This window comes from Manis javanica, chromosome 12 (genome assembly GCF_040802235.1).
Source record: "Manis javanica isolate MJ-LG chromosome 12, MJ_LKY, whole genome shotgun sequence".
Taxonomy (NCBI): domain Eukaryota; kingdom Metazoa; phylum Chordata; class Mammalia; order Pholidota; family Manidae; genus Manis; species Manis javanica.
Window position 1 is genome coordinate 9437317 of NC_133167.1, and position 17479 is coordinate 9454795.

Sequence of the window (17479 nt, forward strand, 5' to 3'; positions counted from 1 at the left end):
TACATGTACATGCACACGCTTATACACACTGCCTGAAACAGGAAGAAAAGGTTATCATTCTCTACAGAGGCGCAGGTGACAGTAGTGGTGTCATGGGGTAGGGGAGGCTGGGGTTGATCACAAAAAGAAAAGACCAAAACAAGGTTGAAGCAACAAAACTGGAAAGACAGCAAATTCACACTAAAAATAAGAGATGTTTGAGTGAGGTCATCAGAAAAGTAAATGATGGTAACCTTCGCCCTCAGGAAAACTCTTAAATATAAGATATGCATGTATCTTACATATACTTATAATATTATACATATATTATATATGTTTATATTTTGTATCTTATAGGATGTATAATATAAAAAATATCTAAGGGAAAATGATGGTAGATATTTTAAACATACAGTTTGCACATACATGTTCTTGAAAACTTATTTTATTTCATCATCGCTTTTCAAATGTTGTCAGAACAGAGTAAAACTTGAGTGAAGGCACTCTAATGTAGGTCAAGAAAATGTGCTGGAGACTGAGATAGGAAAGGAGAAAAAAATGCTGACTGACAGTTTTAATTGGGTAATTCATGAGAATCGAAGACAAGACAGTCTCAAGATTCATGCTTCACCAGCAGTGTAATGTCTGATTTGAAAATTTCTTATTTCATCAGGTTCTGGTTGCAGGTTTCTGATCTTCAGATACTGTTAGGAGTCCTAGGGTGGAAGCTGAGGCCACAGAGAGGAGTACTGAGCAATGCCAAAGTTATGAGTCAAGCTAAAAATTGAGAACATATTTTGTTGGTGTGTGAATGGTGGTGGGATGAGACCACATGGCGGAAGCTGGGATTGTGTAGGAAATGACTCTAACGGGAAATGTCAAGGGGGCGATGGGTGGCCATGCCCAGGGATGGCAGCAGAGGGAACGGTGTCGCTCCTGACTCAGGAGGTTGACAGTGTTGATTAAGCAAATACAGTGAATGAAGTTCTGATTCTAGGATAAGAGCATTTTGCTGATTTTTTTCCTGTTTATGCTCTTTCTGTCTCTGTGAAGTGGACCCGTGAGGACTTACTCTAGTGAGAGGATAATCCAAGTCCTGCCAATGAACCCTGTCTGGATGAGAACAAAAGGTTCAAATTATCTCATGTAAAATTAATTAAAGGTAGTGTGAGGTGCTTTTGGCTGCAAACCACAATGAGCCTAGAGGCAGCTGGTAATAGAATTAGTTTGCTCAGTAATATGACAACATTACCAAAAATCTAGTTCTTTTCCATATTTCCACTCTGCTGTGTATACCACACTGGCCATCACTGTCCAGCTTGTATCCTCATGGTCACAAAATATCCCACTCTTAGATAACTGTCCACATACAGCCTCACCAAGGAGCAGGGATACATTGGAGCCTCTTACAATTTTTTGTAATAATGAATAAAACGTTTCCCAGAAGACAGCAGATTTTCACCTCTATCTTATTGATCAGAATTTTTATCATATGCCTATTCCTGTACTGATCATTATTGGCGAAGGACATTGAATCACCATGATTGGATTATACTAACTGCCATTCACCAACTGAGATTATGGAGTAAGTCCCATTTCTGAGCACAGGAGAGTAAGGAGGGACTGGAAGTAGAAGGGAATGACCACAGGTTGGTTGGGTCTATCTTCAGTGTTACACTGTTGTTTGAATTTGCAATGCTAGGGGAGGGAATCATACCTGAATTAAATTTCTCAGAATAACTACTACCCCTCATTATTGTAAGGTGTGACTCCCACATCAATTGGTAATTTATTCAGGTAGGGCTCAGAGAAAGTTGGACTATCCTGCCGTCCACAGGGACTTTGCGGCAAAGGACTGGAGTAGAATCAGGTGGTTGGCACTGACTCCATTGCTAAAATATGTCAACAGCCTTTTCCTAAATTGCAAAAGCAGAGATTCAAAGTGAATGCATTTCCAGACATATGTCTGCAAACCGAGGCTGGAAACCTGCTTATCTGTGACTATCAGATGGGCCCACTTAGAAGGAAAGACACTCCAGGCAGGGAGAGACGATCGCAACATGTAGAGCTAATAATTCATCATTTGTATAAACAAATTTAAGCAGATTAACTTGAACAGAGTCAATGTTTAATGATGGCTTAAAATAAAATTTGAATTTCTTGAATTACTTGAACAATGGCATTACATTTTTGGTAATCTCAAAATTAATGGGGAAAAAACTGCAACTCAGTTGTAAACTTTTAAACTGTCCTGACTTTTGAAATGCATTACAGTGGAAGTTAGTGAATCCAATCTGATGTAAAGTTTGCCAGCTATATGTCTCCAACCAATATTGTTGATGCAGATATTAGGCTGGCCATTTTTTTTTACTCCAGGATACATCCTAGAAATCAGGGGGAGGTGTCTTTCTCCTAAACATCAAATACAAAAAAGAAAATCCAAGAAAACCACAAACCCTTTGATTGATGAATTGATGGTATTGATTTGAACTGGTATGAGTTGAATTCCAGTTGTTTGAAATTTGACTTTAGATTGTTCTTTATACTTTTTACTCTATCCAGACTCCACTCTCTGCCATCAGGATAAGCCCACTTTCACAGGCCCATTTGTATCTCACACGCAGAGACGACCCAGGTTCTTCTTTTGATTTTATAACTTGCATTTGATTGGCTGTGCCTTCAAATGCATTGCCTGACCTAATTGCAGAAGCTGCGCGCATTCAGCAGAGCCGTCCTCAATATCCCCATTTCGTGGATAAACAAAGAGAGGCTTGAGTTGAAAGAAGTTTTCTAAAATCATAAAGCTACTAAGTGGTAAAATTTGGATTTAATCCCAAGTATATTTGATCTCTAAATAAAGAATTATTTCCACTCTTGGTACAAAAATCCAGTATATATCACGCAATCCTAATTCTACATATTAGATTGGAATCACCATAACTGCTTTCAAAATTGTAAGAACATGAGCATGATTTCTTTAGGATGCAGAAGTGCTGTGGTAGTAAGCTTTCACTCTCCTCTTTCTTAAAGTGTGGAAGAATTCCTAAGGGAGAAATCAAGGATGCATTTAATTGTCTCTCATCACCTCCCAACACTTCCAAAACAAGCAGTAGAAGTTAGGCACATTTGTTGTTTAATGTATGTGGAAATGGAATGAGAGCAGCAGATTTGCAAAGGATTCAGAGCTCAGGCTTTGTAATCACGGAACTCCTCCAAACCTCCACTGGCACCCAGCTTTGCTCCCCTGCTCCCAACCCCTACTACCGACTCTAGACCCTGGAGACTAACCTGTAATAGCTAGTCATCAGTTTCATCCTAATGAAATTTAGTTAGTAGTAGCTAACCTATTGTGCTTTGATTTACAACACTGAACAAATCTAGTTTGAATATTACAACAAAGGTATCCAAAAAAATTAACCTCTAACCTTGCAGACAGAAAAAAAAGGAGTCACCTGATAGAAATTACCAACATATATACAGACTTACTTCTCTTTGGTGGTACATGCTTTCTTCTTTCTCCCTAGAGGCAAAGGGAAAGATACCATTTTGCTTTCTAATGCTCACCCTCTTATGTTTCTAAGTGTCTCCTCCTGACTCCTGAGAAACTTCTTCCTAATTTTTCCTATAAATAGGTTCTTTCCTGTCAACACTACACATGGTCGTTATAAACACCCTCCCTCTTGTTTATGATTTCCTCAGATAATTCTCTTCTCTCGCTTCTCTCTGCCACAGCCACACCAAAGAACCACCTATGCTGTTTCTATTTTACTTCCAGAGCTCATTCTCAACCTGCTGTCTGCTAGCTTTTGCACTCCAAGTTTATCATCCAAAATGGGACACCCTTGAGAGTGCAAGTGAGCTCCTCGGAATAGCACCTTTAGGGCATGAGGCAGGACTTTCCCAGACAAACCACACTGAGAGGGATCCTGCAAATAGGCACTGCCAGTTCTTGTGGGGCTTGACATTTGGGAGCATTGCACACTCACCCCTCTTCTTCAAGGCAGTCTTTTGCCTACTACCTATGACCCTACACTGTCTGGTTTTTTCATTCCCTTCCAATTGTTCCTTATCATTATTTTGGGGCTCCATCATCAGCTTCCAAGCTATTAAGTTTTGTGTTTCTCAGAGTTTGTTCCAAGTCTTTTCACGATCTGTCCCTGTGAATGCCATTCATTCCCATGGTGTAGATCACCATCTAATGCTCTGAATCACAAATTCACAACTGGAACTCAGAGGACTCTTGATATTCAGGTCTCAGTACCCTACTGTGCACTAGACATCTTCTGGCTTTTCCATAAGTACTAAAAGATTAACATGCCAAAATTTAAAATCATCTTCCACCCCCAAATCATTCCTTCTCCTATGTGTTCTCAGTGGTACCCCCACTTCATCCGTTGCCTGAGTCACAAACCACACGAACACCCTCTTGCCCATGTTCACACCCAATCGTTCGGTGAAACCTGCACTCCACACTTAAATACCTGAAACCTTCTCCGTGCCCCCTCTCTCCCTGCCACCGCCCCAGCTCCAGCAGCAGCAGCCGGCCCGGGGACTTCTGTGAGAGCCTCTTACGCCAAGTCTGCCTTCCTTTAACCAGACTTCCTTCTAGCAGCCAAGATTGTCATTCTCACGTACGAAATTGATACAGTCACTCTTCTGCTTAAAATATTCCAGGGGCTCCCTGTTCCCTTCAGGATGGAGTCCCTGCATGATGGGGTTTTTGTTTAGTTTCCAAGCCTCGGCTTTTGCTTCAGCTTAGCAGCCATCACTAAGTGTCTGCAGTTCCTTAAAACTGCTGTGCTTTCTCATACATGTTTTTCTCTTTGTTAGGATCATTCTCCTCTATTACCTACCATCTTCGTCTATCTCAATTTTAGCCTATATGATACTTATTTTAAAGGCTTCCCAAATTTCAATAAACTGGTTTTAGATTTTCCTTTTATAAAAACTCAGAATATGAGGTACTTTTCTAACATGGTAGTCAGCACATTGTAATGTGATTGCCTATTTACTGCCCCCCCATGATAATTGGGATTATAATAATAATAATAACAATAAATAGTATATATATGTACGTATGTGTGTGTATCTGGGCTCTAACAGAGTAATTATATATCTAGTCCTGGACTCTAATAATTATGTAATAAGTATATATCACTGAGTGAATAACTCATGGAATTAATAAAAAGATAACATTTCAGTTGATCCCTTTAAGATTGGTAAACGTCAACACTGCAAGTTAGGAACGCTGTTGCAAAAGGGGGTACAGCATATAGCAAAGCACAGAGTCAGAAAATTTGGGGACATGGATAAGACGCTGTGAAGAGTACGTTTTGACAAGAATAGTAAGAGGGGATAAATCTGGAGAGGTAAGAAGCCAGCAAGAAAAGCAGTGTCGTCACAGAGGTGAGAAGGAACATTTTTGGTGAGAGTTTGAATATTAGACGTAGGACCTTCAAAAACATAAGGCCATTATGGTAAGTAAGACAGCCTATTCAGACTGATTTTCTGAATATGCCAATGAAAATACATCAACAGATAAAAGAACCAAATCATTTAATGTGGTTCTCTCCTGGCTGACAGTGTGGCATACTATGAGAAACTGGGAAAGAACAATCCCCTATTCGTTAGCAGGCACCCAGCAATTATCGATGCCCCTTCCTTCCTGTTGGCAAAAGGCCAGGGAAGTATTTTTGTTTTCCAACTTAGGAGTAAGTTGTTAGAAATTCTTGGGCAGGCAGGCAGGTTGCGTATTTTGAAAGCTAGTTTGCAAAGACTTGGACACAAATGATGTTATTGTAGGTTTCTTCATATGTACAGCCATCTTCTCAGAATGTTAAACTGAACTTTGATGTTAAAGTCAAAATTTAAGTATTTCTATCAGTTAAAAATATTCTGGACAAATAAAACCAAATGTGTATTTTCTCCAAGTCACTGAAAATAATTTTAAACCATCTTTCTTTTTTATAGAAACTGTTTTATTTGAAAAAAATCAAAAGGTAGAAAGGAGAAAATAATTACCTCAAATTCTTTCTTAAGGAGTAAAATTGCCTGACATAATACACCAGACACTGACTACACCTCCTCTGAAGCTGAAGATGGAGGTGATGATGAGTTTCAGGTGTCAGAAACATAGGGAGGAAAAGGTCTGGATTTCTCAGTGAGATCACATTGCACGTGGGGGTCTGCACACCAAAGCCACTTATTATCAGTATTGCCACCTAAAACTCATCCCTTCCCTAAAAGGCAAAACTGTACTTTCAGGAAGAAGAAGGCAGGACAGACCCACAATAACTCTTAGAGAATTGCCCCTGACATATTTTTTAAATGGAAGTATGGACCCAATGTAGTCATGATCACGTCACCCAATGTCATCATCACAGTTTACAAAAAATGAAATAGAAAATGCCAGACTGAACCACTTAACAGAAGGTTAAGTATTTCTCTATAAATTTTTTGTTTCAGTTGTGTATGTGTATGTGGCTTTATTGGGTTGTGATGTAAATACAATGTCAAATACATTTCTTTCAGTCAGTCGTGGTCAAAAACGTATGAAAGATTGTGCCCACTCACAGCCAGCTTCCTTGTTGTGCTCCACATTCAGCAGAGTGTGTTATTGCCAGAAATTTCCACCTCCATGGAAACATTCCTGTCTGGCGTCTCCTTCCCTTAGCACTAGGGATGAACACTGGCTCACTTTACAGCTTGTCTGGGTCTGTGTTGATGAACTAACAGAGCAAGTGTGCTTTCTGTTTGTCCGTCCTGCATCCTAAAGCCAATAAATGTCAGCCACCAAAGCCTTTCAGTGAAAATGTATGCAAAGGGCCAGTCCTTGTTCTCAACTACAATGTAAACGCCTTAGAGAGTTAGTGGTCAAGGGATGTTATTATTTGAAAAAAATGTACGCTTAACACGGTCCCTCACACTCTACTTCTATTTACTGTCTGACTTTTCTCATCCTTGTTTCCCCAATACACCCTTCCAATAGCTTTGTCATCCAATTTCCAAAGACAGCTTGGCCTTAAAGTTTGTATTAGTGTAGCCACCCAAGCTGTCAAGGGCATAGGAAGAGAAATACACAGACTACTGAGGGGCAAGCATTTTACACACTGAGTGCTGAGATATAAACTGCTTTAAGGGCAGCACAGTGATGCAGAGACCCAGTTCTCCCAGTCCTGGAGGACTGAGCAAGCTCCCTAATCAGCAAAGCAGCGGGTCCTCCACGGCTGATACCACAGCCCGGGGCAGACAACACGTTCCTCTCTGTTCCCCTGAGTTTATCCTGTATGAAGGGAGACTTTGATGGGACTGTTTTGGGTGATCTGCGGAGCACAGCAGGCCTGACAGTCGTGGCCATCTCAGCGCTGCCCCCTGCCAGGCCCTTTCCCGGCAGCCATCTCGGTGAAGCAGCCCCTGAGCCTGTCTGCTGCAGAGAGGGTCACACCACCTGGTTATTTCCGTGTGTCATAGTCCAGCTCGGCTGCTGTAGCAAAACACCACAGACTGGGTAGCTCATAAACACAGAAACGTATTTGCTCCAATTCTGGAAGCCACAAGTCTGAGTTCAGGGGGCCAGCTTGGTCCAGGTCTCAGACTTTTCCTTGTGTCCTGACCTGGCAGGAGGGGCAAGGGATCTCTCCCGGGCCTCTTGTATGCCGCCCTCCTGACCCAATCCCTGCCCACAGGCCCCACCTCCTAACACCCTCATTTTGGGGGTAGATTTCAATGTCTGGAGTCCTGGGGACACACTGAAACCACAGTGCCCTGCCTCACAGGTTTTCTGCAGAGGGGTTAGCCACCAAAGCAGAAGGAAACCGTCTGGCTCATGGGACAGCGCAGGCCCCTTGGTCAGCCCCTCCCATCCAGGGGCTCAAATTGCCAGTGGGAAGGAACACTGCACAACATGGAGATAAGAAAAGCAAGAGATGGAGAAGCTGGGGTGACGAAAGGCCATGGGAGGTGACTCGCCCGACGCCCAGGGAACACGCACCTGGGTCTTCAAACCACAGCGCCACGCGTTCATCAGCTTGTGTTCTGATAATAACACAGGAATACTGCCTTATGGTTTGCCAACAATGCGTATATATATGTATGTCTTATTGACTTTGCCCTCGTAACAACACTGTGAAATACGTAGACGACTGTTTAAAACAGGTTTTACAGGTTAGAGAACAGAGAATGTGAGAGGTTACATGCTTTATCCCAGTGTCACAAAGCCCCTCAATGTCAAAGCTGAGGCCAAACGGGAAGCTACACACAGTGGAGAACCTTGCAAAATGCCAGAGGAGCAAGGCCTCCGGAATGCTCGCCAGGATTGCATTCAGGTAGGTGAGAGGTCTATGAAAAATCCCAAGATAGCAGTCACGGGCAGGGGAAAGAGGGGGCCCATATTATCAGGGACCTAGCGGGTGGGGACGGGGCAGGTGGAAGAACAAGTTCAGAATGTGTGAGAGAGTAAAGAACATGATAAATGAGCCACAGGCTAGAGGGAAGGAAGCCAGGCTCGCAATCACACAGGCAATAAAATGCTGCCCTTATTCAGTGTCAGTTTGGGGTGCCCTGGCCTTCCCAGCTCAGCCTCCTAATAGCCCCCTAATTTGGGCAGCCTTTCCAGGAAGTCCAAATTTCCCAAACATTTTGTGTTTTGTGTATGCATTACTTTAGCAAAAACGTAAAAGTAGTGTCAGCAATTGAAAACAAGATGAGCAAAGGGCAAATGATAGGCAGGGTTGGTGAAAGAAATCATCACAGCAGTACTAGAAGTCAAGTTCAGGCTGGCCCTCGCGTGAATCTAGGGAGCCGCCTGCAGGCCTGCGCTCCCCAAGGAGAGAGAGACGGGACTGGGAGCGCTTTCTTCATTTCCCCTCGGGCAGCACGCAGGGAAAGGGCCCCTATCAGAATGTGGAAAACCTACGTCTGTGTAGTGCCCGTTGGCGTCCTCACTTGTCCATTTGTCACTTTGCTCAATTACCAATACCTACTGAAAGCTTACCGTGTGCCTGCACACCTCTACGGGGAGCAAGAGAGACTGAGTCCCTGCTCCATGCAGCTGGCGTTTAATGGGAGACACAATGAATAGACAACAAAGAAACCACATGGTAGGAGTCAGTGATAATACTATGAAAAAAATAAAGCAGAGCAAGAAGGAGTTTCTGGAGAAGCCTCTCATACTTCCGGTCAGAATTCTGAGATGGGCCCCAGATCCTGTCATCGTGATACGCACCCCAGGTGATACCTCCGCTTGGTAAACAAGCTCTGCTCACCACTTCCTGGGAACTTGGGTTGATGAAACGCAAGGAGCATAGTAATGCCACATAGACCCAGCTCCGGACTTAAGGAGGAGGAGGTGAGTTGGTTCCTTTTGTCTCAAAGCTTCTTAGTGTAATGATGTTTTATGGCGCTTTATGACAGCCCATTACCCCCCAAAAGGGAGGACAGCAGAAAATGAGTATTTTATTGGCTCCCAGAGAGTGGGCATGGCTTGAAGTAAAAATAATGTTCTATGACATTCATCTTTATAAAATGCACTCTCCTTACCCATAAAAGGGATCCAACGATTCACCTTTTCACATGTCTCTCAGCGGTAATCATAGTAAACAATTGTGGTCATATTTTTAGATGGTCCTTGTGCTGGCAAAGGTCTTGCTCAGGTAGTAACAATTTTCTCTTCTGCAAAGGAAATGGTCACATTAATGGGAGATCTGCTTCATTTTTACATTGCTGTTAGAGTTTTCTCAGTTGAGGAGCAAATTTTTCTGTGGAATGACCTAGAATGACCTAGAGTTTTAAGCAGAATAATGATTTTTAGAGCCCCAATATCTCAGAAAAAAATAAATAAATAACACAATGAGTTAAGTGTCCCAAACATCAAAAATTCATTTTGCTTCAAATGAGTTGCAAATGACACTGAGAAGTACAAACGACATCGTGGGGGTACCACTACCTGGCAATGGCTATGAGAGGGTTCTCCAGGAAGGGAATAAGACAAAGAAAAAGAATACTCAGGGGATGAAAATATCCAAGGGGACAGATTTTTATTGTTATCTTATATCTTACCCACTTGCTGAACTTCCTTATACATTGTCTTGATTTTTACTTGTTTACCTTGGATTTTCTAGAATATTATTTTTATTAATTTATTTACATCATAAAATGATTGATCACTCCCTTCTTGTTGGAACATTCTCGTGTCTCATCTTCTCTCCCTCCATGTTCTACTCTTTTCTTTTCTTTTCTTTTCTCAGTTCCTTTGGCTACACATTCTCACTTTATTCTTCTAGCACTTTGTCCTCAACTCATTCAATTTTGAAGTTGCTCAGAGTTTGTCTTTGATCGTATTCACTTTCTGTACATTCTGCCCTTCTGTTTCTCCTGTTTTATCTACTCTCCTCACTTCAATTACCACTTCCAGTGTGGTTGCAGTATAGCTGCTGCATCTCTAGATACATCCTGGTTTCTCAGGCAGAAAGAAAGGGAAAGGGCTGGTGGGCAGAAGAGCGTCACATGCGTTATGAAAGTAAGACCATCTCTGCAGTTCCTAGAAGAGTCCTTTCCTTCCTCACTGGAGCCCTGAGTCATGTGACCGACTGGATATGTTAATAAATCTGAGAAGAGAAGGTGTCTGTCTGATTAGATTACCTCTTTGAACAAAATTAGATGTTAGCAATGGAGGAGGGAATGAATACTGGGCAGACAGTGACTCCCAAATCTATGATCTCACTTTGGAAATCCAAACCAATGTATCAAGTGTCTATTGAACATGTTCAATTAGATGCCTTTGAACATCTCAAAAATGAACCAAAATACCGGTGGAAGGTGGTATTTCTACCCAAGTCTTTCTGCCTCCCACTTTTCCGATGTCAGTAAATGACGGTGTCACAATTCCCTAGTTAAAGCTGAACTTCAGTGTCATCCTTCACTTCTCTTCTTCATTTCACTTCTCTCTCTGTCCATCTAAAAATGGCCAAGTCGTGTCTCACCTTGAAAACGTCTACTTCTCTCTACCCCTAATCCTTCCCTACTAGTCCAGGCTACCATCCTTTCTTGCCTAAAGTATTGTGATACCCTAATTAATGTCTATTCATCAATTTCTGCCCATCGCCACTAATTTTTATGTTGAGTGGTTTTTAAAAGTGTGAATCTGATCTTAAACCTCCCCTGGTTAAAGTCAATTAAAAATTTCCAAAATCCTTAATATGGTCTAAAACTCCTACCTAATCTGGCCTTTACTTTTCTCTCCAGATTCTTAGTCCACCATGGCTTACTTCCTCCACTCAAACCTTATGGGAATGTTTCCTCAATTTTGTGAATGTGGTATGTGGTGTTTATTAGTAAACTAGTTATTTCAAGAATTAAATGTGCTTTATTATAATCAGCAACTATAAATGTTGCTATTGATAACTTACTATTATGGTATTTGCATTAACGTATTTGTGACTGTCCACTTACAGGACACCTTTAGTCCAAAGTTGAAGCAGCCTTTTGTCATCCTGAGCACCCCTCCACTGCCACACAAATGTATATGCACACATTTACTCAGACTTTCCAAGTCACAAGTGAGCAATATACATTCTGGTGACAATTTTGTTGAAGTGTGAGAGGACTTACACTGATGACCACACAGGAAGCTGCTTAAGAAACACCCTGGATGTACCTGTGGGTGTTGAGCCCTCTGCCACCCAGGAACCCTCTTCTTCGCGACCAGGAGCCTACCCAGCTCTCACCCACCTTTTCCTCCCTCACCTCCCACCCAGCTTTTCCTCCCTCACCTCCCTTGACTGTTTATGCTGCCAGCCTTGTCCATTTTAAGTTTCTAAGCATCTCAACGAAGCTCTCTCTAGCTTGTTTCATCATGTTCACCGTCTGGCTCTCTGGGTTTACAGATGTTGCTCAAGTAACATCTCAATTATTGTGGATCAGACTCCAGCTGCAAGAGGGAAGATTTTCCTGATGCCACTCCATGCATGTTGCCTTGGCTAACGTTTTCTTCAACTGCAGAGTGGTCCTTGACCTTTAGCGCTAGCCAAGAATTATATTGAAAGACCTTTAGTTTTGATCTCCTATCTTAACTGAGGTTTATAAATATTATTCAAAGGTAGAAAACTAAAATTTATTCAATGTCTCTTATTTCAAATCCCTTATTAAGCACCATACTGTTATCATCAAATAATAATTAGTAGTGAAGACTTAAAAGATGAGTCACCACTTTCAGACAATAAAATAGTTCATGGGCTGTGTGAGTCACATAATATTCTAATTAGTAGAATGTATTTCTGCTAGTTAAAAGAACTGTTGACTTTATAATTATTTTTATTTTAGATAAGAGGAATAGGCTGTAAAATAGCATTATTTGTTATTTAGCTTGTATATCATACATCAAGTGAATAAATTACCTTTTGAGATGGGAGGAATGGATGGCTGCCGTTACCGAGCCAAGGTGAAGGCTGGAGACACTCCACTGGCAGTAAATCTTAAGTCTAAGCCAAGAGTTTGAGGAGGGTTGACTAAGAACCATTCAAGGATGTGTGTAAGCAGAGGATCAATTATAGATTACAGGGTGGCATCAAATGTATGATAAACAACTTTGAGAGAAAATAAACTACATAAGGAAAGATCCCAAAATATTAATATTGTAATTAATGAGGTTTTGACATATTAAGATGGACTATTCTGATGAGTTCATTTGTGCTGACAGAGGTATGATTATGAATTCCTGGAATCTGAGCAGAGGTACCATTTGCAGGCCAGGCAAAACATACCCATTGCTCATGCTTTGGGATCCAGATTGATAGACCCTGAGATCATGTCACCAAATTGCAGATCCAATCATCTTCCTCTGAAACTAAATTTCAAGGGGGAACTGACAACAAACAACATGTTATTGTGACTGCCTCAGTTTATTTGCATTAATGAGGATGTTTTACTTATTTCTGACATCTTTTATTTTCTCAACCAAAATTCTTCATATGCCACTAAAAGATAGTATTTTCAGATAGTTTCCTATCTGCATATATTACATGGCCAAGACTGAGTTCTTGATATTCTGTTCTAAAACACATCTTCTGGCAGGCTTACCTAAACTTTATTCACCTAGATGCTTACATTGATGCCTTGTTGTTTCCTATTGACCTTTCTTTTTCTTCCACAACTAGCATTTTTTCCATCAGAAAATATTTTCATTTTAATTTAGTTTAGTTTAGTTCTGCTTTCAAAACATATCTGGCATCCAACCATTTTTCATGCCCTGCCATTGACCACCCCAATGTAATCCACCCATCCTGTTGACTATTGGGCGTCTTACTGGGGCTCCTGGTCTTGAGCCTTCAGAGCAGCCGGAGGGATCTTATTTAAAAAAGGAAGGCAGATCGTGTCACTTCTCTGTTAAAAGCCCTTTATTCCCTCCTCATCTCACTCAAAATAAAAGTTGCAGTCCTTATCATGACCTGACCCACTGCTGCCTCTGTGAATTCATCTCTTTCCATCTCCTGCTTTTTGAGACTCCAGCCACACTGGGTAAAATGTGATGGGCAAGAGATGATTGGTAGGGATGGTCAAAGATAAACACAGCCAGACACTAGAGCTTAACTCAGTCCCATTTGTGCAGAAGTGATTTGAACATTTTAAGGAGAGATAGAGAGAGAGAAGAGAGTAGGGGCTCAACATAGACAGAAAAATAAAAAAGAGTGTGGGTCAGTGTACCTGTGATGAGACCAGGGCACCGGCCAGCGAGCAGTGATTAAAGTCAGGCTTCCGTCCTTCCCCAGAACCTGTGAGACAGAGGTTGGCATTCCTGGCCATAACATTTCAGAGAAATGGCTCTTGGGTCCTGGAGAAAGATGCTTCTGAGATGTAAGAGATACGTATTCACAGTTGTAAGCCCTTTTAAGTAAATATTCTAAGACCTGGGCCTGTCACCAGATGGCAGCTAGACCACACAGTCAGTTTTTCTGGGAGCCCTGAGCTTTCCCAGGCTGGCGTTTTAAAGGGGGGCTGGGTGAAACTTAGGGACACAGCCTTGCACTGCTAGAAGTCATGCTAGAATTTGGTCCAGTCTCTTCATGCCAGGGTTTGCACAGAGCTGTGTGTCTGCCAACAGTCCTGCAGTTCTCCAAATGCCTGTGAACTGAGGGGAGGAAGTGGGAGTAGGTAGGCAGGATGAAGGTCTGAAACAGGGACACACCCCAGGGAAGGGAGGAGGGCTGAGTTAGGATAGACTGCTGAGTCAGACTATGAAAGTTCAGAGTGCTCAGAAGCCAGCAACATCCTCAAAGTCCTGATGAGAGGAATCCCCTGGCCACAGGAAGGGGCCCTCCCGAGCTCGGTCGCTGGCTGGAAGCAGCCTGCAGTGGTGTGGCCTCAGGGTAGCCGTGGTGCTGGAGCCAGGGGGACAAGCAGCTGGACCTGCAGCCACCCACTGCCCCCAGCAGGATATCCAAGCAGTCATTATGGCCCCCACATCCTTACTGTCAACCCAGCACCCAAGGTCATTCCTATCCTGGGACTCTGCACTTGTGGTTTCCTCTGTGAGGAGGTCCTGTGCCACCTCTGACATCCACAGAGCCCCCCACACTAGGAGGCCTCAGGCTGTCCCCTGAAGCCCCCATCCTGGGGAAGCTTCCCATCCACCCCTTCTCAAATGTCACCCACCCCACATTTTGTCTCTTCATTTTTCTGAGGTATTTTTTCTTCCTTAGCTCTTACTACCACTTAAAATACCAGAGGATTTTTGGTTCGATTATGACTCTATTCCCAGCACTTGGAATGGTATCAGAAACATAGTAGGTGCTTAATAAGTGCCTGTAAACTAATGTTAATAAAAAGCAATGTGACTATGGACTCTTCACCTGAGAACACCCCACTCTTTCTTCCGTAGTTTGGTAAAAGTAAAGTGAAGTGAAGTCTTACAGATTTCCAACAGTGCTGGCATGAGGGTTATTTACAAGCTAAAACCTTTTGGCTGTGTCCAAGGCTGGGTTTTTTATTTTGATTTTTTTAATCTTCGAACCTGCCTCACCAATAAAGCACATGGTAACCTCCCATTTAATAAAACAGCTATGTGTCAGGCAATTTCTAGAACTGAGACCTTCTCAGAAACCACCTGAGACTCCCAAACCTAGTTCTCCTGGGGATCTTATCCTGGGATTATTCCAAGATCTGTCTTCCTCTGACATGAGGGGTCTAAGAGGAGGCAGGGAAGGCAGTTTGTCAGCCACTTGCTCAGTTGTACAGTGAGTTCACACTCTAGGTTTGCTACACTTTGCACAACCTCGTTTGTTATGTTGTTAAAAACAAAACAAAGTAAGATCTCCAGAGGCCTGACATTATGCTGTGGAGGGCTGCCTTACATACACTGCTGCTTACTACAGACGGTCTACTTGACGTTCAGCATCAAGGTACAAATTACTGTTCCATTTGGAAGGCAGAGAAAACTCACATGGCTGACTTGTCAGAATAATGGATGAGAATGAAAACAAAAACAAAAAAAACATCCCAGGACCATTTGAAGCATTCTTTTTCTTTTTCCTAATTTCCAGAATGAAAAACCCAGAGAGAATATGATCTCTGCCAGATGAAAGAAGATTAAACAATAACCTCTGGAAGAAAATATCCCTCTTGCAGATTTCATTTCCAACTCCCAGAGCAGGTCTGAACCAAGACAACGAAGCAAGTTTGCCACGTGTACCGCCCATCTGTGTATGAATTCCAGTTTTATCGCAACACAAATAGATAAATAATAGAAGCCCCTAATGTTTATCTCTGAAATAGTAGTTAAGCTGAAACTCAGTATCCAGGAAACAAAAGATGAATGGTCTTTCATAAACATGTTTTTATAACATAATCTGCTTCTATAAACAACTGGCAGTACATCCTTTTGGGATTCTTGTTAGTCAGGCTTTTCAAAGATACAATGAATGGATTACGTTTCAGAATTATTTCCCAAATTTGTGCTGTTTGGAGGAAACATCTGTTTACTGTATGTAAATGAACAAGCTGTTCTGTTCTTTTAGGGACCCAACAAAAAGCCATTGCAGTCGGCTGATTTGGCAAATGGGGACACGTAGCCTCTTCAAAGGACTACAGATGAAATCTAGCGTGAGATATTATAACAATAACAGTTACTTTTTCTCTTGAAAATTTCAATACTGGAATCAAATGAGGAATGGATATTTCCCTTTGATTAAAAACCTGACAAGACCTTTTTGCCCTGTCTTGATTCTTGTTTGCCTCTCATCTGGTCATCGGACAGACTGAAGCTAGAAAACAGCTTACCTCATGGAAGACGCGCGCAGCAGACAGCAAGGAGCGACTGGTGGTAAATCTTAGTTTGGCTAATATTTCCACATGTCTGGCAGATGCCCTTGGAAGGCAGGAGTCCAGACAGTTTGAAACAGGTGTCCTAGCACGTGCCTACCTTTCATACTCTGTTCTGCCTCTTTGCCCCGAATTGATGAGCTCATCATGTACACACTAATTTTGCATGAGCTGAGCTTGGCTTGAGGTTAAGGAGTCGGCCTGGTGCTGCTGGCTGGAGACAGCATGAGTAATTAGGCAGGTCAGTCAGAGACACTCATGTGCAAAGACATATAGAAAACACTCACCTTGCAAAAAAGTTTGCAAATGTGGTTTTGTAGCTCAGAGGGAACTGGTTGCTTCATTTCAAGAATTTCTTATATTCTAACTCTCAGAAAAAAAATACTAAAGAACATCAAAATGATGCCTAAGAATTCTGACCTGTATTCATTGCACTTAAATATCTCAGTTTCTGTTGTATTTAATAAGTGACTATTTCTGTGCTATGAGATTACAGCCACTGTTTTATACAATAAATACAATGCTCTATAATGAGAAATTTATACCACTTTTTTTTTCCAACAAATATCATGGGTGTTTAATGAATACTCCTATTTTTTTTCCATTTAAAAAGACATATTAGGTAGCCATTCTTAGAATAACTCATGGTTTCATTTAAACTGGAGGTTATACGTGTTATTGGTGCCCTGACAATTTTCTGAACATCCATGATAAATGTCTCTTGTTCTTCTCTACCTAGTGGTCTTGACCCTCAGCAGTAATTTTATTTTGAGCTGATTCTAGGAAGAGCCCTGCTTTTGAGGCTCTGTATCCACCCTGTTCCTTCATGACTCAGGTGAGACTCCAGATGGTGGTAATGGAAACTTCCCCCAAATTATACTTTCCTTTCAATACTGACAAGCTTGGAGTGGCTCTACTTTTTTATGGTGGCTACATAGCAGCACACTTAAACTAAATTTTGGTCCTGCTTTGGTTTCACATTCCGAATCTCCCCTCTGGAAGAATTGTGTGAATGATCTTAAAATAACTCAGATATCAGTGATGAAGCCAGCCAAGGAAGAACACATGTACAAAGTAAATAGTGTACAAAATAGTAGTGCATATATCTCCCCTAACGTGGGGAGGGGAAAGTAGGTAGAATTTGAATACAGTGGGAGGAAGGGAAAGAGCCAGTACACAGCTGTCTAGA

General features: G+C 41.9%; 1 long non-coding RNA gene across 1 annotated transcript; it reads right to left on the bottom strand.

Annotated features, from left to right (window-relative positions):
- Positions 1 to 2085: 2085 nt before the first annotated feature.
- LOC140844731 (uncharacterized) lies at positions 2086 to 14063 on the bottom strand. Its single transcript, XR_012123212.1, has 3 exons — positions 13678 to 14063; positions 9517 to 9648; positions 2086 to 3022 (listed from the first exon to the last, which is right to left on the bottom strand). It is a non-coding gene; the product is annotated as an uncharacterized lncRNA (long non-coding RNA).
- Between the last annotated feature and the right edge of the window lie 3416 nt (positions 14064 to 17479).